General features: G+C 42.1%; 4 pseudogenes; 2 read left to right on the top strand and 2 right to left on the bottom strand.

The window, feature by feature from the left end:
• Positions 1-12,193: 12,193 nt before the first annotated feature.
• LOC134912528 (5S ribosomal RNA) lies at positions 12,194-12,301 on the bottom strand (annotated as a pseudogene).
• Positions 12,302-12,490: 189 nt separating this feature from the next.
• Positions 12,491-12,608, bottom strand: LOC134912260 (5S ribosomal RNA; annotated as a pseudogene).
• Positions 12,609-20,322: 7,714 nt separating this feature from the next.
• LOC134913607 (5S ribosomal RNA) lies at positions 20,323-20,440 on the top strand (annotated as a pseudogene).
• A 189-nt stretch (positions 20,441-20,629) lies between these two features.
• LOC134913814 (5S ribosomal RNA) lies at positions 20,630-20,747 on the top strand (annotated as a pseudogene).
• The last annotated feature ends 4,374 nt before the right edge of the window (positions 20,748-25,121 follow it).

Below are 25,121 nucleotides of genomic sequence, written 5' to 3'. Positions count from 1 at the left end.
TACTAGGTTCTTCTGCAGAGCCCCTAGACTCCCACTCTTGCTCCAATGTTCTGAAGAGTGGGAGATTGTGAATTACATGCGGAAACCACCTTTGGAATTCCTGTATTTGCCACAGACTGCTTTATTTCAGGATAAATTAGGCTTTTATGTTTAAAAATAAATTTGCACTTGAATATGACGATGCATCTTTTAACATCTTAATTTAAACTGTTACTATATGTAGGAATAACATGGTAGCCAAACAAGACCAACAATTGTTTTTTAATACGCAACCTACCACTTAATGAGGAGACCACATGTTTATTTGACACACAATGTGGGAGATCTGGGCTTTTTCCTAGGTGACTATCTCAACTTAAACTCCTTCACCTCTCATCTTTCCTTGGTCTCTCCCAGTGGGCCTCCTTACCCTCCCATGTGAATGGTAGTTTATTTGATCTGGTCTTCACTCACCGTAGAGATATTTCTGATTTATCCAACTTCCCATTTCCCCTCTCTGATCACCATCTGCTCTTCTTTAACTTACCTCTCTCTGCTTCTCCTTCTCTATCTCCTAAGGCTACCATCACTAAGCGTAACACTGAGTCTATTAACATCACTTTCCTAGCCTCCCTTTTTGACTCACTTCTCTCTCATATTATCTCTTTCTCATGCCCTAAACAAGCTACTTCCCTTTATAATGCATCCCTTACTTCTGCTCTTGTCTCTGTCGCTCCACTTACTACTATTCACCCTCGCAGGTCAACACCTCAACCCTGGCACTCCAAATGCACCAAATATCTGCAAAAATGCATACATACTGCTGAGGAAATCACGCTCTAAAACAGACTTCCTCTATTTCAAACCTATGCTCTCATCCTACAGTGCTGCCTTTTCCCTTGCTAAGCAGTCATCCTTCAAGAACCTCATCTCCTCTCAATCTTCTGACCCCTAGCACCTTTTTGCGACTGTCAACTCCCTCTTCTAACCACACCCTCCTCATCTCCCCTCCTCACTCTTTCTCCTTTACTTTGCCACTTACTTCACATCCTTTCCCTGACCACCCCTCCCCATCCCTCTATACCAGCTCAGACATCTTTCTCCCATTATCTGGTGAGAAAGTCTTGGCTCTCATCTGTTCCTTCCCATCTATACCTCACCCCATGACCCAATATCCTTCTGCCCCCTCCGCTTCTTTTCTTCTTCTGCCTGTTACCATCTTGTCCACCTTCAAGCATGCATTCATCTCCCTTTTTCTTAGACAACCTACCCTTGATCCAAACACCCTCTCCAACTACCAACCCATCTCTCCTCCTTTTTTGCTTCCAAATTCCCTGAACGTATAGTCTACAACTGCCTTACTCTCTTATTTTCCTCACACTTACTACTTGACCCATACCACTCTGGTTTCTGTCCCCTCCACTCCACTGAAGCTGCCTTAATGAAAGTCTGCAATGACATTCTTTACACTACTCTCTGCTTATTCCCCTTGATCTCTCTGCTGCTTTTGACACTGTGGACCACCCTCTTCATCTGCAAATCTTTTACTCCCTTGGTCTGCATAATAATGCTCTCTCCTGGCTGTCCTCCTACCTCTTTGACCATTCCTTCTCTGTCTCCTCTCATGACTCCACCTCCCCTCACTTTCACTAACAGTAGGTGTCCCATGGGGTTCTGTTCTTGGTCCTCTCCTTTCCTCACTCTATACATCCTCTTTAGGTGAACTCATTTGCTCTTTTGGCTTACAATATCATCTCTATGCTGATGATACTAAAATCTACCTTTCCGCTCAGACCTCTACCCTGTCCTCCTCACTCTTATCTCCATCTGCCTCTCTGCTATCTTTACTTGTCCCAGTGCTTTCTTTAAGTTAACATGTATATTGATGGCACTACAATCTCATCTAGACCTCAAGTGTGCTATCTTGGAGTAATTCTTAACTATTACCTCTCCTTCAAACCACATATTTAGCACCTCTTATAAACCTGCCATTTTTTCTCAAAAATATTTCCATGATCAGACCCTTTCTCACACTGGACGCTACTAAGACCCTCATCAACTCACTGGTCATCGCCAGACTGGACTACTGTACTCTCCTCCTATGTGGAATCCCTGACAAATGCCTCTCTCCACTACAATCTATCCTCAATGCTGCAGCCCAGCTTATCTTCATCACCAAATGAACTACATCCACCTCTGCCCTCGTACAAGCACTTCACTGGCTTCCACTCTCTTTAAAAATCGAATTCAAGCTTCTAACACTCACTTACAAAGCCCTCACCCACTCCTCTCCCTTTTACATCTCTGACCTTATCTCCCTGTTCACTCCTACCCATCCTCTTCACTTTGTTACTTCACAAGATTTTTCACAAGTTGCTCCCTATCTCTGGAATTCTTTACCTCTCCTTATCAGACTCTCCACCTCATAACAAAACTTAAAATGGGCTCTCAAGACCCATTTCTTCACCAAACTCAGACACCTTTCATCCTAACCCTCTGTTCTACGTCTACTGTCTACTCCATCTGTGTCACCCTTGTCTGTCTGCACCTCCCCTTTAGAATATAAGCTCTCAAAAGCAGGGTCCTCTTTCCTCATGTGCTTTTCCTTCTCTTGCTTAAACCATCTTCTTCTCCATACTCCATTTGGTGGCACCAGATCCTTCAGTTTTCTGCCACCCTAATACTTATTTCAGTGTTATCTGCTGATGCAGCTATATTTATATACCCAGTACTTATCCTTTATTGTCTTGAACTGTTAATTATTTACTCTGTAACTGGGCTATGCGGGTCCCATTGTGGTGCCATATAAAATAATAATAATAATAATAATAATAATATTAATAATAATAATAGTCAATGTGCTATGAGCTTTAAACCATTTTGCATACCTAAAGTTCAGCACTAGTGTGATAGCAATTGTTTATAATTTTGAGAGATAGAGTAGGACTTGCAGAAAAAATGGGGTCTCTTGATGGAGGCTGCAAGCTTAAAAGTATTAAAGGTCTCCATGCATATAGAAACTTTAAAGAAATGGAACCTGCCACGTGCAGTTTCATTTAACAAAAATTATTGCATGTATTAGGAATCCTTAGAGTCACTGATTCAGAGCAGAATTCTTGCAATGTCTTCATACCTACTTACTGATAATTATCCTGAACCGGTTGTCTGGGTCAGTGTTGAAACCCAGGTATTGTTTAATAGCCACTTTGGTATGGAGAGGTTAATTTTGAATAGTGGTCATTGTATCTATCATGATTTTATGTGTTTACATTTTTTATGGTTTGGTTTTGTTGCCTTTTTTTTCTTTTTGTGTTATTTTAGATTTTGCCTTCTTTTATATGCCATTTTCTTATTTGTTACATAACATTTTAGAGGATAACTGGTGTGCCCTACATATAGGGAGCATTTTTTTCTTCTCTTGTTTGTATATTCATCTCCTCCATGACATATTCTGGTGGTTCACTTTTATTCCTACATGTTGGATACGTATTTTATTCCTGCTTCCTTTTACAACTGATTTTCTATCGCAATTTGGCCCTAATTCTGACCTAATCACTGTTGTTTGAATTCGCAAGGTGGCTGATTATTGATGGGTCCACGGTTATCTTGACTAGTTTTCTGTGCCTAGAAACAACATGACTTATTAGCATAAACCATTCATCTAATGTTCTCAGCTACAATACAATACAGGGGATTAAGTCATTACAGCAGGGGATTAAGTGATTACAGCATGGGATTAAGTCTGATTGTCCAGTCTCAGTTAATCCTATTAAAGTTCAAGATAAACGTGGACCCATCTGTATACCCTAACCCTGTTACTATATTTCTATCTATCTATCTATCTATCTATCTATCTATCTATCTATCTATCTATCTATCTATCTATCTATCGCCAGGCTTTTCATTGCCACAATGAGTATGCATGTGCATTTACATCACGGCAAAGGATAGCTGTGCCTGGCTGTGCCTATTTGCACCTACGACTAGGCAATGCAATGCAATACAGTATTTGCAACCGCAAGTATGTGCAGCCACAATGAGTGTGGCTACATCTGTATATCTACTGTATGGGATTTTCTTATCTGCAAACACAGTTGTACTGTATGACACAGTTATCATTGATTGTCAAAATAAGGAAATAGAGATTAATAGTTAATGATAGCAAGCATTGAACCTATTGTGGCAGTTGTGACAATGCTCCTCTTTTTTTCTGTGGATATATCAAGGACTGTACATTTATATAATTCCATGGAGGATCTGTGGGATGCAAGAAAAACACATAAATCGACACTGCATAATCATTGATAATAAAAATGTATAGTGCATGGTGGGTATATACATCATATGAGAATTGTATAGTAGAATTGTGTATTATGTGAAGTTATTTTGTCATGGTTGTTTTCATAATACTGCAAGGGGAATTATCATGGTTTTTCAGGAAGTCTCTATATAACAGTCTCTCTCTCTCTCTAGAGTTCTAGATGTACTAAGCCTTGAAACGTGATACAGTGAAGAGTGATAAACTAACCACCAACCAGTTAGTGTCATTTTACAAACACAGCCTGTAACATGGCAGTAAGGAACTGATTGGCTGGTAATTTATCTCTCACTAAGGCTTATTACATCTGGTCCTTTGACACAGGGGGGTATATTTCCTAACATTCAATTTTGGTTGATTTTTTATCGATTTTGTGTTTAAGGGTCTATATAACACATTTACTAACAGATGATTTTTTGACAGTTTTTTAAAAAGAAATTCAAAAATCACATTAGTAAATGTGTGATTTAGACCCTGAAACAGAAAATCGATTAAAAATTGACCCAAATCGACTTTTAGCAAATATACCCCTGTAAGTCTTTATATGGCAGTGTGCCCTTCCTCCTTCCTCTCTCCTCTCTGACACAGGGGGTCTGTATATGGCAGTGTGCCCTTCCTCCTTCCTCTCTGACACAGGGAGTCTGTATATGGCAGTGTGCCCTTCCTCCCTCCTCTCTCCTCTCTGACACAGGGAGTCTGTATATGGCAGTGTGCCCTTCCTCCTTCCTCTCTCCTCTCTGACACAAGGAGTCTGTATATGGCAGTGTGCCCTTCCTCCTTCCTCTCTCCTCTCTGACACAAGGAGTCTGTATATGGCAGTGTGCCCTTCCTCCTTCCTCTCTCCTCTCTGACACAGGGAGTCTGTATATGGCAGTGTGCCCTTCCTCCTTCCTCTCTGACACAAGGAGTCTGTATATGGCAGTGTGCCCTTCCTCCTTCCTCTCTCCTCTCTGACACAAGGAGTCTGTATATTGCAGTGTGCCCTTCCTTCTTCCTCTCTCCTCTGTGACACAGGGAGTCTGTATATGGCAGTGTGCCCTTCCTCCTTCCTTTCTCCTCTCGGGTTCACTACGGCTGGCCGGCGGTCGGGCTCCCGGCGACCAGTATACCGGTGCCGGGAGCCCGACCGCCGGCTTACCGACAGCGTGGCGAGCGCAAATGAGCCCCTTGCGGGCTCGCTGCGCTCGCCACGCTACGGGCACGGTGGCGCGCTACGCGCGCCACACTATTTTATTCTCCCTCTATGGGGGTCGTGGACCCCCACGAGGGAAAATAAGTGTCGGTATGCCGGCTGTCGGGCTCCCGGCGCCGGTATACTGAGCGCCGGGAGCCCGACCGCCGGCATACAGAAGACCACCCCTCCTCTCTGACACAGGGAGTCTGTATATGGCAGTGTGCCCTTCCTCCTTCCTCTCTCCTCTGTGACACAGAGAGTCTGTATATGGCAGTCTGCCCTTCCTCCTTCCTCTCTCCTCTGTGACACAGAGAGTCTGTATATGGCAGTGTGCCCTTCCTCCTTCCTCTCTCCTCTGTGACACAGAGAGTCTGTATATTGCAGTGTGCCCTTCCTCCTTCCTCTCTCCTCTCTGACAAAGGGAGTCTGTATATGGCAGTGTGCCCTTCCTCCTTCCTCTCTCCTCTCTGACACAGGGAGTCTGTATATGGCAGTGTGCCCTTCCTCCTTCCTCTCTCCTCTCTGACACAGGGAGTCTTTATATGGCCATGGGGCAGTACGGATGGTGTAATGATTAGCATTACTGTCTCACAGCACTGAGGTCATGGGTTCGATTTCCACCATGGCCCTAACTGTGTGGAGTTTGTATAGTCTCCCCGTACTTGGTGGGTTTCCTCCGGGTGCTCCGGTTTCCTCCCACAATCCAATAATATACTGGTAGGTTAATTGGCTCCCAACAAAAATTAACACTAGCGTGAATGTGTCTGTGTACATGTGATAGGGAATATAGAATGTAAGCTCCACTGGGGCAGGGACTGATGTGAATGGGCAAATATTCTCTGTACAACGCTGCAGAATATGTGTGAGCTATATAAATAACTGGTAATAAATAAAATAAATAAATTCTCTATCCCATGTGCTTACAGTATATTGACCCATCACAGATTCATGTAAGGGAGAGTTTAATCTAGACAAAACAAATTATCCCAGCACACTGCAATGGACCACTAAAAGAGACTTGCATCCTACTGTACATTAATAGCAATGCAGAGATCTCAGTTGCATACATTTGCAATCATATTGTAGGCCACCAGCCACGGCAAGGTATCTCTGCTCTGGTTGCCCTACACTACCTAATAATAACACCACTGTGGGTCATACATTTATGTATTATACATTAAGAGCCAACTCACCTGGAAATATTCTAGGATCCTCCAATGTGTCACTACATGGATCAGCATACCTTAGAGCTGCTGATCCCATCCATGCCTCTCAGAAAAGTGATGGAAAGAATGGCAGTTGCTCAAAAAAACTGAACAATTTGTTTTTAATGTAAGTCAGGAAAAGGAATAATAAACAGTCTGCTGTTAAAAAAAAAAGAGTGTGGAACCTTTGTTCCTAAAGACAGTTCACAGTAAATACACTATTCTGTCTTGGAGATACAGAGGTGTCCTTTGTCAGCTTGCAGGTAATCACTTGCTGTGTGCGTATGCATCGGGCAGCAATTACTTGCAGTCTGCATTGACTAGTCGTGGCCTGCATATGCTCTATGCTTACCTATGGAAGCGGGTGTATAAACACGTGGCTGCAGACATTCGCACGCACATTATTCACAACAAACAAGTCACAGTTATCTTGGCTCATTTGCAGGATGATAGAGGACATATCTGTATGACACTTCTATATATCATGTTGTGTAGGAATAGGTAAAGCTACTTGTGTGTATAACTTGTGTACTGCGAACACATGGTTGAAAACAAACACTGTAATCCCACTGCAACATCTGTTGATAATTCAGTTTATTACAGTATGTTGGTCATGTAACACATGCACGATAAAACTAGCAGATTTAACAAATAATAAAACTTACATTTTTATTCATTACATTTAAATGAAATATAAAAGAAACAGGAATTATGTAACTTTGACAAACAACTCTAATTACTCCGTAGTGTACCTGATAATATAAGTCTGATATTTATTGTCACTCAGGTATCCACTGATACCTGTACTAGAAGACTCCTAGTAAGCAGAACCGGAGTAAAAGCTATTTTGTTAGTATGAAAATAAACATTTAATTTGATCTAACATACCACAAATATAAAGATTTTTCAAACACTATTATAAATGCATCTGTCTATTACTTATATCTTTCAAATTAATGCAACATTTTATCATTATTTGCATCCTATGCAGGTAATGTGTGTGCTGTGTGCTGTGAAACACTTGGGGTGCCTTATAAATAAATTGTAATAATAATAATAATAATAATAATATGATTCTGTGCTCCTCATAATTCTCCTGCTGTTCTCCCATGGTGGGTGTTTGCTCTGAATCTAGGAAAATATAAAAAAAGATATTACAATTGTTTGCATATTTATTGTTAGTTATCTTGTTAATCCTTGAAAATCAGAACAAAATTAATGAGTACACAAACTACAGTGGTAACACAATATTTGATCATTTTTATTTTACAAGAACATAATATACAGATGTTTCCTTACTAAGCTTTTGCTAAGAAATCATGCTAAAGACCCATCTGTCTTGCACCACAGTATTGGATATAGGGGTGCGCCATGTTATAGGCAGTACGTAATGAGCAAATTCATTCAAAACATGCCTGTCCCTACTTTAAATATGTAAGAAAATTGCACTTTCAATTGGGTAAATTTGCACAAATATTTGCGGAAAGTACCATAAAATTAGGGAAAGTAGCATAATATTAGTGAAAAAGTAGCAAAGAGTATGAAGACTATTTGACATTGCTTTCTATACAGTAAACGGACAATGCAGCTAAACATGGAATTATGTGAGCAGTAATAGCACAATTTTCTGTCAAACAAAAAGTGACAGGTGCCACGCCTCCAAATACGGCCAGAAAAGCCCAGTCTCTGTCTACACCCCACCTTCAACACCCCACAATGCCTCCCATAACACCCCCCCGACACTCCATGATTTATGCCCATTTTTTTATCTAAATTGAATATAAATTTCATAATTTGATATAAATTGTTTTCATTAGGAATAGGGCAATCACAAAAGTCTCTTACAAAATGTGTTTTGTCAGATAAGACTCATAGGTTTGAAAAAAACACAGTATGTCACGCAGCACAGCTATTCGAGAAATGGGATGAATAAAAGGTATTACACAGTGTTAAAACCTGGTCGTTTTTGTGGTGTTGATAAATATTATAAGGCTAATAAAGGAGAGTTAAAAGATCGGAAATTAAAATATGGCTTCAAGATCAAGACTGTACACAAAAAAATGAAACATATTACAATGAGCAGAAAACTGAGAAACGTTCACCTATTTCTGCCAATCCAACATCTACAAAAATGGAAGCACCAAACCTACATATATTTTTACATTTTACTATTCCTGAATGGACCCTAATTTTTTACTTTAGATTTTTTTTTATATCACATAAACTGTAACAGAAAATATATTATAAATAATTATCTATATGCTACATCAAAGCAGCAACATTTTAGAAACTATGGATTTCTTGCTGTGGAAACATTAATATGTTCATGTACATTCACTGAACACTTTATGACACCATCTACACTCAATAACACCACACATTTTACATAAAAACATGCATCCAAATTAGTGATGTGCACCGGAAATTTTTCGGGTTTTGTGTTTTGGTTTTGGATTCGGTTCCACGGCCGTGTTTTGGATTCGGACGCGTTTTGGCAAAACCTTCCTGAAATTTTTTTATCAGATTCGGGTGTGTTTTGGATTCGGGTGTTTTTTTTTACAAAAAACCCTCAAAAACAGCTTAAATCATAGAATTTGGGGGTCATTTTGATCACATAGTATTATAAGACTCAATAACCATAATTTCCACTCATTTCCAGTCTATTCTGAACACTTCACAATATTATTTTTAGTTCTAAAATTTGCAACGAGGTCGCTGGATGGCTAAGCTAAGCGACCCAAGTGGCCGACAAAAACACCTGGCCCATCTAGGAGTGGCACTGCAGTGTCAGACAGGATGGCAGATTTAAAAAAATAGTCCCCAAACAGCACATGATGCAAAGAAAAAAAGAGGTGCAATGAGCTACAGTAGCTGTGTGGCTAAGCTAAGCGACCCAAGTGGCCGACACAAACACCTGGCACATCTAGGAGTGGCACTGCAGTGTCAGACAGGATGGCAGATTTAAAAAAATAGTCCCAAAACAGCACATGATGCAAAGAAAAAAAGAGGTGCACCAAGGTCGCTGGATGGCTAAGCTAAGCGACCCAAGTGGCCGACACAAACACCTGGCCCATCTAGGAGTGGCACTGCAGTGTCAGACAGGATGGCAGATTTTAAAAATAGTCCCCAAACAGCACATGATGCAAAGAAAACAATACGTGCACCAATGTCGCTGGATGGCAAAGCTAAGTGACCCAAGTGGCCAACACAAACACCTGGCCCATCTAGGAGTGGCACTGCAGTGTCAGACAGGATGGCAGATTAAAAAAATAGTCCCCAAACAGCACATGATGCAAAGAAAAAAAGAGGTGCAATGAGGTAGCTGTGTGACTAAGCTAAGCGACCCAAGTAGCAGACACAAACACCTGGCCCATCTAGGAGTGGCACTGCAGTGTCAGACAGGATGGCACTTCAAAAAATAGTCCCCAAACAACACATGATGCAAAGAAAAAAAGAAGTGCACCAAGGTTCCTGGATGGCTAAGCTAAGCGACCCAAGTGGCCGACACAAACACCTGGCCCATCTAGGAGTGGCACTGCAGTGTCTGACAGGATGGCAGATTTAAAAAATAGTCCCCAAACAGCGCATGATGCAAAGAAAAAAAGAGGTGCAATGAGGTAGCTGTGTGACTAAGCTAAGCGACCCAAGTGGCCGACACAAACACCTGGTCCATCTAGGAGTGGCACTGCAGTGTCAGACAGGATGGCACTTCAAAAAATAGTCCCAAAACAGCACACGATGCAAAGAAAAAAAGAGGTGCACCAAGGTCGCTGGATGGCTAAGCTAAGCGACCCAAGTGGCCGACACAAACACCTGGCCCATCTAGGAGTGGCACTGCAGTGTCAGACAGGATGGCAGATTTTAAAAATAGTCCCCAAACAGCACATGATGCAAAGAAAACAATAGGTGCACCAATGTCGCTGGATGGCAAAGCTAAGTGACCCAAGTGGCCGACACAAACACCTGGCCCATCTAGGACTGGCACTGCAGTGTCAGACAGGATGGCACTTCAAAAACTAGTCCCCAAACAGCACATGATGCAAAGAAAAAAAAAGAGGTGCAATGAGGTAGCTGTGTGACTAAGATAAGCGACACAAGTGGCCGACACAAACACCTGGCCCATCTAGGAGTGGCACTGCAGTTTTCTAGTGAAAGGATGAGTGCTTCCATTCTCATGTGAATCTGAACCACTAGCCATGAACATAGGCCAGGGCCTCAGCCGTTCCTTGCCACTCCATGTCGTAAATGGCATATTGGCAAGTTTACGCTTCTCATCAGATGCTTTTAATTTAGTTTTTTGGGTCATTTTACTGAACTTTTGTAGTATACTTGACGACACAGAGGTAGAGCAGTGGCCTACTGTACTGTACTGCTATATATTATATACTGGTGGTCAGCAAAATTCTGCACTGTCCTCCTACTATATATACTGCGCACAACTAAAATGCTCCACAGGTATGGATGGATAGTATACTTGACAACACAGAGGTATGTAGAGCAGTGGCCTACTGTACCGTACTGCTATATATTATATACTGGTGGACAGCAAAATTCTGCACTGTCCTCCTACTATATATACTGCGCACAACTAAAATGCACCAAAGATATAGATGGATAGTATACTTGATGACACAGAGGCAGGTAGAGCAGTGGCCTACTGTACCGTACTGCTATATATTATATACTGGTGGTCAGCAAAATTCTGCACTGTCCTCCTACTATATATACTGCGCACAACTAAAATGCACCACAGGTATGGATGGATAGTATACTTGACAACACAGAGGTAGGTAGAGCAGTGGCCTACTGTACCATACTGCTATATATTATATACTGGTGGTCAGCAAAATACTGCACTGTCCTCCTACTATATATACTGCGCACAACTAAAATGCACCACAGGTATGGATGGATAGTATGAATGAGTATTGTGTGTGGAACCGCACTAGTCAAATAATTTTGTTAAAGTACCACATTAGGAAATGAAATGAAAAAAAAACAATGTATATACAGTTATCAAGTAAATCTTAAACTGCTAATGATTGGCGGTGCTCCCAGGAATTTTGTAGGTTATACTACAATTGGAAAAAGCAAGAGAAAAAGACAAAAAAACCCTTTTTTGGGAGCACTCATTTGTTTGATAGACGTAATGTATGTAATATTAAAACATAACCGTTAATTGAATCTTGAATAAAAAAACTTTGGACAAAAAAGAAGAATTAGGACTCGTGTGTGGTGTTAATGTTGGTGTAAATCTTATTTAACCTTTTTAGCAAATGAGGTATAAGATAATTGAGAAGGTGAAAATATCAAAGGGATAGTGAAGGATACCAAATGGTTTCTTAGGATCCAAGGTATCCAAACAAATCACTGTACATGCTTAAATTAGGGGATATCTTGAATTGAGACAATGTAGGCTTGATAGAAATGGAGCTCAAGAGATATGTGAGAAGGATGGAGCAAGGAATGCAAGAGACTTCTCTTGATAGTAGGGGGGGCAGGGGGCTATTGAACAGAGGCCCACTACACCTGGTATTCTCAGGAGGTTTCCCGTCCTAGTACTGACCAGGCCATGCCTGCTTAGCTTCCGAGATCGGGCGTATTCAGGGTAGTATGGTAGTGGGCCGATGATGGGGGGAAAAGAAGAAGAAAAGAAAAGAGAAGAAAAAAAGGGGGGGAAAAGAAAAGGGGAGAGCGACACTTCAATTTTCTGTACTCTAATAAATCGATACCATGATGGTCTGAAATGGTTTTTCCAGATAGGAGAGTGTGTTGGGATTTTTTGGGAGTAAGGACAAGTTTGATCTCTGAAATGGCCCACTGCACCTGGTATTCTCAGGAGGTTCCCCTTCCTAATGCTGACCAGGCCATACCTGCTTAGCTTCCGAGATCGGACAAGATCGGGCGCATTCAGGGTAGTATGGCCGTGGGCCTATCATAGGAAAGAAAGGAAGAAGAGATCACACTCTGTTATCTGTACTTTGCATAAATCAGGACCAATGGTCCGAAATGGTATTTCCAGAGAGGAGTGTGTGTGAAGAAATGAGGGAATATAGGTAGAGAGAAGAATGAAGGAGGGGGGGGAGAAGAGGGGAGAAAGAAAAGGAGAGATATTAGTTGTGTGGGTCTCCAAATTGAAGATCAAAATAATGATGAATAAATAATCATGGGGGGAATATCCCCTGAAGAGTTCACAGGTTCGCTGTGTGATGTTGTGAGAGATATACTGACAAAGGTTGTATAAGTGCAGGGTTGCTTGTAAACTGGGGGAGGCCCATAAAATTGATAAATAGCTCAAGGCTGGCTCACAACAAATTGTTAGAACACGCAAATGTGTACTGTTGCTTGCTCCATATATATAGAAAAAATAGTGATAATGAAAAAATGAATAGATAAATAATCATGTGGAAAAAATGCCCCCCACACAAGATTCACTGTGTAATGTTATTGAAAATATACTGACAAAAGTTGTGCAAGTGCAGGGTTGCTTGTTGACTGGGGGAGATCCACAGGGTGGTTAAAGAGCTCAGGGCTGGCTCACAACAATTTGTTAGAACACACCAATGTGTGCTGTTACTTGCTCCATAGACACAGAGAGCAGTTAATAAGTGAAAAAAGTTTAGAGCTCAGAACTGGCTCACAGCAAATACATTAAGCCTTATTCCATCCTCTTGAGCAATGCCATAACTTTGGAACAGTGATAAATAAATTTGCACTTAAATGCACTGCTATAACATTAAGAGATAGTAAGTGATTTTCACTCAAATGCTGCTGATAATACAAAACATGCAAATATAGCTATACATTAGTGTAGAGAAAAGATAACATAACTGTAATTGATATCCACTTAAGGCATGAGCGGGGAGGCAAATGAAATCTGGACTCTGAATAGTCCTATACTATCAACAAAGCTTCTGTTGCTATGACAATATGCAACAGGAGCAGTTGGTTTGGGAGAGAAAAAATGTTCAAATCCTGGTGGTTGAATGAGTTACCGTAGCCGCAATATGTGCGGTCAGTGTTGTCCAGGAATCCCCCAGCGTTCGCCCGCTAGCAGTGATGAGCGCGGCCGCCCGCTTCCGGGCTGGGCGTGGCCGCGATGACGTCACCGAAGGACGTCTCTCGACGTACGTTTCACCTAGGGTAGGCTTGGTCACGAGAGCCTCTCTCTGCTGCTCTCTTGTGACCAGTATATGAGTACTGGATTAGCCAATAGCGTTGGTGGGAAGATGATGGATAGATGACTGGGCCAATAGGATCATTGCTGGAATAATAGATGCGGCCATTTTGGAAAAGGGAAAGGAATGATTGTGTGTAAACCAAGAGTGGGGAACCGTGCGTGATAGTAGATAAAGAAAAATGTTGAGGTGTATATGAGAATATACTTTAACATGGGTGCAGGGCTGATTTGATGAAAGGAAATAAAATAAAATTAAATAAAATAAAATAAAAAGAAATAAAATGAAAATGAAATGGAATAATATAAAGAAGATAAATAAAATAAAAATATTAATAAAAATAAAATAAAAGAAAAAAAGAAAAAATAGTGATAATGTTAAAGGTAAATAATAAATGAAGGATAGGTGAGAAACCTGTGGAAACTTGCGGGGGAGGGGGTGATTGATGTTCAAGGATTGTGGAGTGTAACGGGGTGGTGCAAAATGGTGGGAAAGGTAAGATGTGTGTATAAGCGTGAATTGTGACAGTCTTTGATGGATTGATTATGTGAATAGAAGTACCTCTTGCTTTTTCCAATTGTAGTATAACCTACAAAATTCCTGGGAGCACCGCCAATCATTAGCAGTTTAAGATTTACTTGATAACTGTATATACATTGGTTTTTTTCATTTCATTTCCTAATGTGGTACTTTAACAAAATTATTTGACTAGTGCGGTTCCACACACAATACTCATTCGTATAATCCTTGGTACTGAGGCTCTTTTCTCAGCTCTTTGGATCCAGCACAGTCACTCTGGCCCTAAGTCCAGGCCACAAACAGAACATCAGTTTCATTATTGGTTTATTTTGGGCTCTTTTTTCCTTTATAAACTTGTTTAAAGAAACTCAGACCCCTCTCTCTCGGCTCCAACAACCAGCACAATATGAGTACTTTCAGTTTGAAAACTGAACTAAAGAATAAAAGATCAATAGATGACTTAGATACCATTTTCCCTATCAAAATCCCTGATCCTATTCCTGAGGCCAACTGGGAAAATGACCTCTTCCAACTAAGGAGAACTCTTCAGAGACGCATCAGAGTAGATTGGGATTTAACCAGTTTGGAACATTACTGTAGACAAAAAATATCACCAAGAGGCCTACGACCAAAACTCTTTCCCTCATTTGAACTTTCCACAGAAATCCTACGTAAAGACTGGGAGCTATGTCTCCTGAAATGCTCTCAGGACCTGATGGGTATTCTAATAAAACATAACCATCTAGTAATGGAAGAATGTACTAAAGAAATTGACAACCTTGGTCAAAAACTGGAACAATGGGAAGCTAATCCTGCTTTCCAATCACTGTTTGGCAAAATGAAAAAAGATCTGGAGTCTTATGAGGACAATATCATTGAAAGAAAAAAAATCTAAGTTTGCAAGAGATAAGCGGGATTTCACAACCGGGCATATTTTTAAATGGACCCAACAAACCCGTAGAAGGGACGTGACTAGACGAGAATACACACCATCATCCTCGGAAATCGAACCATCAGACAATGAGGATCACCCCGATTCCAACTCAGACCATAGAGATCCCTTTAACCGTAAGAGGGACTCTAGTTTTCACTCAACTTCCTCTTCGGCCTCTTTTTTAGAGGAAAGCAGGGGCAGAGCCCGTGGACACCCTGCAAAACAAAAACCAGGCGGGGCGGAAGGAAGAGCGCAAAGACAAAGATGGCGGTCACCCCAGCAGAGACGATACCCCTCCAGGAAACAGAAATAATCAACGAAGGCCTCAATAAGCTCAGAATAATCAATCTCTCCACACATATTCTCACACAGGATCAGACCAATGTTCTGGAAAAGGGCCTCTCCTTCTCACCTACTAAGCAACTTGACCGTTTCAAATGGGAAATAAATCTTCGTCTTTTTGGATGCAAACTTCTACTCAAGAAGCATTTTTCCAAAAAAGACAAAGACATGTCTCTACCCGGTAATGACACATGCAATTTATCACAACAGGATCAGGATGCCCTAGCCATCCTAGAAGAACTATCCGATGAACAACCTTCTACATCTGCCCGTCCCATTTGTAAAAATAAGTCTACGTTCTATCCTCAAGATAATCAGTGTCCTGAAATAAAGGTATTTCTCGATCTGGTGTCAAGAGATTTCGACATACTCTACCGACGTCAGAAATCACACAGAACTATCGGTAACCTGTCCAAAAAACAGAAGGAAGCCTTGAAGGAAATACAGAAATGGGATGATGTACAGATCAAAATGTCGGACAAAGGAGGAAACATAGTGATATGGCCTACCACACTATATCTTAAGGAAGCCAACAAACAACTGAAGGACACCTCCTGCTACAAGATGACTTTATTTGATCCAACACAGAATTTCATAACACTGTACTCCAGGATTATTGATAAACATCTACAGCATGGTACCATTACCAAAACAGAATGGGACTACCTGAACACCCCACATCCTAGAACGCCGACATTATATTTACTGCCCAAAGTCCATAAAAACATGGACAATCCACCTGGACGACCCATTATATCAGGCAACGGAGGTCTTCTGGAAAAAGCCAGCTGTTTTCTGGATGTCCATCTGCGACAACATGTCCTCAGTCTGCCGTCATATGTAAAAGATACGACAGATGTATTGAAGAAAATACAAGGCATACAACTGGAGGACTCCCACATATTGGTGGGATTAGATGTTGAATCCTTATACACATCTATCAAACACGATTTGGGCCTAACAGCAGTGAAATATTTTCTATCCATGGGAGACTTTGGCGACTTCCAAGAATTCCTTCTGGAACTACTCCACTTTGTGCTAAATCACAACTATTTCCTATTCAACAACCGCTTCTATATACAGACTAGAGGCACAGCCATGGGGGCGGCATGTGCCCCCACCTATGCAAATCTTTTTCTAGGCTGGTGGGAACGTGAGTTAGTGTTCAGTGAGAATCAAGAAGAATATACCAACCATATTATAATGTGGATACGGTATATCGACGATATCTTTCTGATCTGGGATGGCACCCAAGACAAATTGGACCAATACATCTGCTCTCTCAATGACAACCAGATCAACATGAAGTTCACATACACCAGCAGTAAGTCCAGTATTCCATTTCTTGATCTTAGGATATACCGAGACGAGACCAATACAATAGCTACAGAAATTTTCAGAAAAGCAACCTCAACCAACAGCCTGCTCCATTCAACGAGCAGTCACTTTCCACCAACCATCAAAAATATTCCCAAAGGTGAATTCCTTAGATTAAAAAGAAATTGTACACAAGACTCCACCTTCCAGACAAAGAGCATTGAATTGGCGGCTAGACTCAAGGAAAGAGGGTACAGTAACAGACTCATCAAAAGAGCTAAATCTGAAGTACAAAAAGTGGAAAGGGACTCTTTGATCTTTCCGGTTGAGAAAACCAAAGCAGACAAAAATGTCCTACGATTCATTGGTGATTTCTGTACAAATTGGAAGGACGCAAGAAAGATTTTACAAACACACTGGCATATTCTCAAAATGGATGAAGATCTCTCGGACCACATAGGCCAGAATATCAACATGAGCTGGAGAAGGGCACCGAATCTAAAAGACACATTAGTCAAAAGCTACTTTTCACACCCTTCTAAGCCTAGACCTCTCACAGGCAACTATCCGTGCGGTAATTGCAAGTTGTGCCCACATGTCACTAACCTTACAGAAGTGATGGACAGATTTGATCAACGGATCTCAATAAAGGACTTTTTCAATTGTAGAACAGAGAATGTGATCTACTGCATCACATGCACTTGCAACCTGAGATATGTGGGCATGACATCACGCATGCTCAAAGTTAGGGCACTTGAACATATGAGCACAGTGAGAAACGCCAAATCTGATTTAGCTCATTTCAAGAAGCTCACCACAGTCGCCAGGCATTTTTTTAAATTTCACAACAGCCGAGTAGAGGACTTGAACATCTCCGGCCTGGAACATATAAAAATGGGTTTGAGAGGAGGAGATTACAACATGATACTTCAGAAGAAGGAGTCAGAATGGATCTTCAAATTGGACACTCTTATGCCAAAAGGACTGAATGAAAACATCAACTACAGCATCTTTCTACATACCTAATCAATGGATCCCATTTCTCACCTTTTGGTACTTTAACCCTAATTAGCCCTAACTTCACTCCTGCCATTCTCCACTTTAACTGCCCCACCCTTTTTTTCCCCCCCTCTCCCCCCCTTTTTTTCTAAACCCACCTCCCCAGCCCATCATTCCACCTTCAACCACATTCACAATTTCTCCCCTCCTCTCTTTCCTCGCACATTTTTTCACAATTTTTTTCTTCTCTCTTTCTCTTTTTTTCTTCTCCCCCACCCTCCTTTCATTCATCATTTCCATCCACCATTAATTTCAAACTCATTTTCTCAATCCTCACTCTAATGACATCTCAACACTCAACATCCTATTTTTCCACACCCCACCCACCTTCCCCCATAACTCAAACACCCCCCCCCTCCCCCCTCCTTTTCCCATTCCCGTCTCCACTATCAAACCCCCCCCTTCTTTTCCCTCACTTCTTCTCTGCACCTCACTCACATTTTCCACTCCCTCTTTCCAGCCCAAACTGATACATTCATACATCACGGTACTTCTATTCACATAATCACTCCATCAAAGACTGTCACAATTCACGCTTACACACACATCTTACCTTTCCCACCATTTTGCACCACCCCGTTACACTCCACAATCCTTGAACATCAATCACCCCCTCCCCCGCAAGTTTCCACAGGTTTCTCACCTATCCTTCATTTATTATTTACCTTTAACATTATCACTATTTTTTCTTTTTTTCTTTTCTTTTATTTTATTTTTATTAATATTTTTATTTTATTTATCTTCTTTATATTATTCCATTTCATTTTCATTTTATTTCTTTTTATTTTATTTTATTTCATTTTATTTTATTTCCTTTCATCAAATCAGCCCTGCACCCATGTTAAAGTATATTCTCATATACACCTTAACATTTTTCTTTATCTACTATCACGCACGGTTCCCCACTCTTGGTTTACACACAATCATTCCTTTCCCTTTTCCAAAATGGCCGCATCTATTATTCCAGCAATGATCCTATTGGCCCAGTCATCTATCCATCATCTTCCCACCAACGCTATTGGCTAATCCAGTACTCATATACTGGTCACAAGAGAGCAGCAGAGAGAGGCTCTCGTGACCAAGCCTACCCTAGGTGAAACGTACGTCGAGAGACGTCCTTCGGTGACGTCATCGCGGCCACGCCCAGTCCGGAAGCGGGCGGCCGCGCTCATCACTGCTAGCGGGCGAACGCTGGGGGATTCCTGGACAACACTGACCGCACATATTGCGGCTACGGTAACTCATTCAACCACCAGGATTTGAACATTTTTTCTCTCCCAAACCAACTGCTCCTGTTTCATATTGTCATAGCAACAGAAGCTTTGTTGATAGTATAGGACTATTCAGAGTCCAGATTTCATTTGCCTCCCCGCTCATGCCTTAAGTGGATATCAATTACAGTTATGTTATCTTTTCTCTACACTAATGTATAGCTATATTTGCATGTTTTGTATTATCAGCAGCATTTGAGTGAAAATCACTTACTATCTCTTAATGTTATAGCAGTGCATTTAAGTGCAAATTTATTTATCACTGTTCCAAAGTTATGGCATTGCTCAAGAGGATGGAATAAGGCTTTATGTATTTGCTGTGAGCCAGTTCTGAGCTCTAAACTTTTTTCACTTATTAACTGCTCTCTGTGTCTATGGAGCAAGTAACAGCACACATTGGTGTGTTCTAACAAATTGTTGTGAGCCAGCCCTGAGCTCTTTAACCACCCTGTGGATCTCCCCCAGTCAACAAGCAACCTTGCACTTGCACAACTTTTGTCAGTATATTTTCAATAACATTACACAGTGAATCTTGTGTGGGGGGCATTTTTTCCACATGATTATTTATCTATTCATTTTTTCATTATCACTATTTTTTCTATATATATGGAGCAAGCAACAGTACACATTTGCGTGTTCTAACAATTTGTTGTGAGCCAGCCTTGAGCTATTTATCAATTTTGTGGGCCTCCCCCAGTTTACAAGCAACCCTGCACTTATACAACCTTTGTCAGTATATCTCTCACAACATCACACAGCGAACCTGTGAACTCTTCAGGGGATATTCCCCCCATGATTATTTATTCATCATTATTTTGATCTTCAATTTGGAGACCCACACAACTAATATCTCTCCTTTTCTTTCTCCCTTCTTCTCCCCCCTCCTTCATTCTTCTCTCTACCTATATTCCCTCATTTCTTCACACACACTCCTCTCTGGAAATACCATTTCGGACCATTGGTCCTGATTTATGCAAAGTACAGATAACAGAGTGTGATCTCTTCTTCCTTTCTTTCCTATGATAGGCCCACGGCCATACTACCCTGAATGCGCCCGATCTTGTCCGATCTCGGAAGCTAAGCAGGTATGGCCTGGTCAGTATTAGGAAGGGGAACCTCCTGAGAATACCAGGTGCAGTGGGCCATTTCAGAGATCAAGCTTGTCCTTACTCCCAAAAAATCCCAACACACTCTCCTATCTGGAAAAACCATTTCAGACCATCATGGTATCGATTTATTAGAGTACTGAAAATTGAAGTGTCGCTCTCCCCTTTTCTTTTCCCCCCCTTTTTTTCTTCTCTTTTCTTTTCTTCTTCTTTTCCCCCCATCATCGGCCCACTACCATACTACCCTGAATACGCGCGTTCCTGTCCGATCTCGGAAGCTAAGCAGGCATGGCCTGGTCAGTACTAGGACGGGAAACCTCCTGAGAATACCAGGTGTAGTGGGCCTCTGTTCAATATCCCCCTGCCCCCCCTACTATCAAGAGAAGTCTCTTGCATTCCTTGCTCCATCCTTCTCACATATCTCTTGAGCTCCATTTCTATCAAGCCTACATTGTCTCAATTCAAGATATCCCCTAATTTAAGCATGTACAGTGATTTGTTTGGATACCTTGGATCCTAAGAAACCATTTGGTATCCTTCACTATCCCTTTGATATTTTCACCTTCTCAATTATCTTATACCTCATTTGCTAAAAAGGTTAAATAAGATTTACACCAACATTAACACCACACACGAGTCCTAATTCTTCTTTTTTGTCCAAAGTTTTTTTATTCAAGATTCAATTAAAGGTTATGTTTTAATATTACATACATTACGTCTATCAAACAAATGAGTGCTCCCAAAAAAGTTTTTTTTGTCTTTTTCTCTTGCTTTTTCCAATTGTATGGATGGATAGTATACTTGACGACACAGAGGTGGGTAGAGCAGTGGCCTCCTTTACCGTACTGCTATATATTATATACTGGTGGTCAGCAAAATTCTGCACTGTCCTCCTACTATATATACTGTGCACAACTAAAATGCACCACAGGTAGGGATGGATAGTATACTTGACGACACAGAGGTAGGTAGAGCAGTGGACTACTGTACCGTACTGCTATATATTATATACTGGTGGTCAGCAAAATTCTGCACTGTCCTTCTTCTATATATACTGCGCACAACTAAAATGCACCACAGGTATGGATGGATAGTATTCTTGACGACACAGAGGTAGGTAGAGCAGTGGACTACTGTACCGTACTGATATAATACTGGTGGTCACTGGTCAGCAAAATTCTGCACTGTCATCCTACTATATACTACAATGCAGCACAGATATGGAGCGTTTTTCAGGCAGAGAACGTAGATATTTTCAGCACACTGAGCACAGATATTTGCAAGCACACTGAGCACCACACTGAGCACAGATATTTGCAGCACACTGAACAGAACTGAGAGAACGCTGCACATCCTCTCCCTATCATCTCCAATGCACGAGTGATAATGGCGGCGACGCTCGGCTTCTTATATAGAATACGAATCTCGTGAGAATCCGACAGCGGGATGATGACGTTCGGGCGCGCTCGGGTTAACCGAGCAAGGCGGGAGTATCCGAGTCTGCCTCGGAAATGTGGAAAATGGGTGAAGTTCGGGGCGGTTCGGATTCCGAGGAACCGAACCCGCTCATCACTAATCCAAATACAGTCTACTAAAATTCATACCTCTAAGAGCTTTTCAACAGATTGAACCATCGCTACTTCATAATGTATCACCACTGCCTGCTTTCTGTCCTATCATGTCCAGCCTCGCAATAACTCTATTCTCCCTTCCTGTTTAGTTACTGTGGCACAGGGCCGAAACTACAGTAGATGTGTGCCAATGGTGCCTTGCCCTCAGTGCATATGCACTGTAGGCGCACCATCTGGCAGCACCACCTGCACGGCCACTCAATAGGAATTAATCTTCCAGAAGGCGCCCACTGTACTGCAGTACCGCACTAGTGAAGAAACTGGAAAATAAACTACAGCTCCCAGCAGCCCTTGCTGCTGGTAGCTCCTGGCAACAAGGGATGCTGGTAGCTGTAGTTTATTTCCAGTTTCATCACAGTCAGAGAGAGTGGGTCCGGCCATGTGATGCAGCCCCCGTGCTGTTCCTGTTGCCGGCCCAGCACTGCAGGAGAGGAGACACAGGGGACGATTTATTAAGCCTGGTGAAGTGATAAAGTGGAAGGTGATAAAGTACCAGCCAATCATATCCTAACTAACATGTTACAGGCTGGGTTTGAAAAATGACAGTTAGGAGCTGGGTGGCTGGTGCTTTATCACCGTCCACTTTATCACTTCACCAGGCTTAATAAATCTGCCCCACAGAGACATTCCTTGGTGCTTGGAGCTGAGCTCTCAGTTTTTCAGGGGGCGGAGCCAAGCTCAGGCAGAAATAAGAGATACAAGGTCCACTCAGGAAGTGTATTTGTCACTCTCTTCCTCGTATCCCTCTGTATAGCTCTCTCCTTCATCTCTACCTCTGTATAACACTCCACCTCTCTAATCTTTCCTATTTCTCCTACTGTATAAAACTCTCCCCATCTTATTTCTCTCCCTACCACTTTCCCCTCTCTTATCTCTCCCACTGTATAACACTCTCCCCTCTCTTGTCTCTCCTTCTGTATAAAACTCTCCCCAACGTATCTCTCCCCCTGTATGACACTATCCCCTACCTTATCTCTTCCCCTATATAACACTCTCCCCTACCTTATCTCTCCCCCTGTATAACACCCTCTCCTTCCTCATCTCTCCCTCTGTATAACACGCTCTCATTCCACATCTCTCCATCTCTATAACATCTTCTCCTTCCTTCTCTCTACCTCTGTATAACACCCTCTCCTTCCTGCTCACTCCATCTGTATAACTCTCTCTTCTACCTCATATCTCCCTCAGTATAACACTCTCTCCTTCCTCTTCTCTCCCTCTTTATAACACTCTCTCCCTCCTCTTCTCTTCCTCTGTATTACACCCTCTCCTTCATCCTCGCTCCCTCCATATAACACTCTCCTTCCTTTTATCTCTCTTTGTATAACACTCTCTCCTTTCTCTGTATAACACTCTCTCCTTCCCCTTCTCTCCCTCTATATAACACTCTCTCCTTCCCCTTCTCTCCCTCTATATAACACTCTCTCCTTCCTCTTCTCTCCCTTTATAACACCCTCCCCTTCCTCCTCAATCCCTCTGTATAACACTCTTCTTCCTTGTATCTCTCTCTGTATAACACTCTCTCCTTCCCCTTCTCTCCCTCTATATTACACTCTCTCCTTCCTCTTCTCTCCCTTTATAACACCCTCTCCTTCCTCCTCAATCCCTCTGTATAACACTCTTCTTCCTTGTATCTCTCTCTGTATAACACTCCTTCCCCTTCTCTCCCTCTAAATAACACTCTCTCCTTCCTGTTCTCCCCCTTTATATAACACTCTACCACCTTGCTCCCTCTATATAACACTCTCTCCTTCCTCCTAGCTCCCTCCGTATAACACTCTCTTCTTCCTCATAGCTTCCTCTGTATAACAATCTCTCCTTCCTCTTCTCTCCCTCTGTATAACACTCTCCTTCCTCATCTCTCCCTCTGTATAATACTCTCTCCTTCCTCCCTCTGTATAACACTCTCTTCCTCGTCTCTCCCTCTATAAACACCCTTTCCTTCCTCCTCGCTCCCTCTGTATAACTTCGCCACCTTTCCCCCGGAATGGATGCTCTGCCACCTACAGTGTCTCCAGGAAGAGACACTAATGACATGGAGGGTTGAGGAGGAGGCATTCTAGCTTACAGTGCAGCAGCAGCCCAGCGAGTCTTGAGTCAGACCTCCGGTGACCTTTTCCCCATCTGCCATCAGTCACAGAGCTTGAGGTGGTGAGTGATGCTTAAAACAAGAATGTTATATTATATTTCTTTACCTGGCGTAATGTGTAAAAGGGGGCTCCACCTGGTGCAATGTGTAAAAGGGTTCTACTTGGTGCAGTGTATGACAGAGGCTCTACCTGGTGCAATGTGTAAAAGGGGGCTCTACCTGGTGCAGTGTGTAAAAGGGTTCTACCTGGTGCAATGTGTGACAGAGGCTCTACCTAGTGTAATGTGTAAAAGGGGGCTCTACTTGGTGTAATATGTAAAAGGGGGCTCTACCTGGTGCAGTGTGTAAAAGGGTACTACCTGGTGCAGTGTATGACAGAGGCTCTACCTGGTGCAGTGTGTAAAAGGGGGCTCTACCTGGTGCAATGTGTAAAAGAGGGCTCTACCTGGTGCAGTGTGTAAAAGGGTTCTACCTGGTGCAATGTGTGACAGAGGCTCTACCTAGTGTAATGTGTAAAAGGGGCTCTACCTGGTGTAATGTGTGACAGGGGCGCTACCTGTCACAATGTGTAAAAGTGCTCAACCTGGCGTAATGTGTAAAAGGGGCTCTACTTGGTGCAGTGTGTAAAAGGGGGCTCCATCTGGCGTAATGTGTTAAACGGGGCTCTACCTGGTGCAATGTGTAAAAGGGGGCTCTATCTGGCGTAATGTGTAAAAGGGGGCTCTACCTGGCGTAATATGTAAAAGGGGGCTCTACCTGGTGCAATGTGTAAAAGGGGGCTCTATCTGGCGTAATGTGTAAAAGGGGGCTCTACCTGGCGTAATATGTAAAAGGGGTCTCTACCTGGTGCAATGTGTAAAAGGGGGCTCTATCTGGCGTAATGTGTGACAGAGGCTCTACCTAGTGTAATGTGTAAAAGGGGCTCCACCTGGTGCAATGGGTAAAAGGGGGCTCTATCTGGCGTAATGTGTGACAGAGGCTCTACCTAGTGTAATGTGT

This window comes from Pseudophryne corroboree, chromosome 4, assembly GCF_028390025.1.
Source record: "Pseudophryne corroboree isolate aPseCor3 chromosome 4, aPseCor3.hap2, whole genome shotgun sequence".
Classification (NCBI taxonomy): domain Eukaryota; kingdom Metazoa; phylum Chordata; class Amphibia; order Anura; family Myobatrachidae; genus Pseudophryne; species Pseudophryne corroboree.
This window is presented reverse-complemented; position numbering and strand designations above follow the sequence as displayed.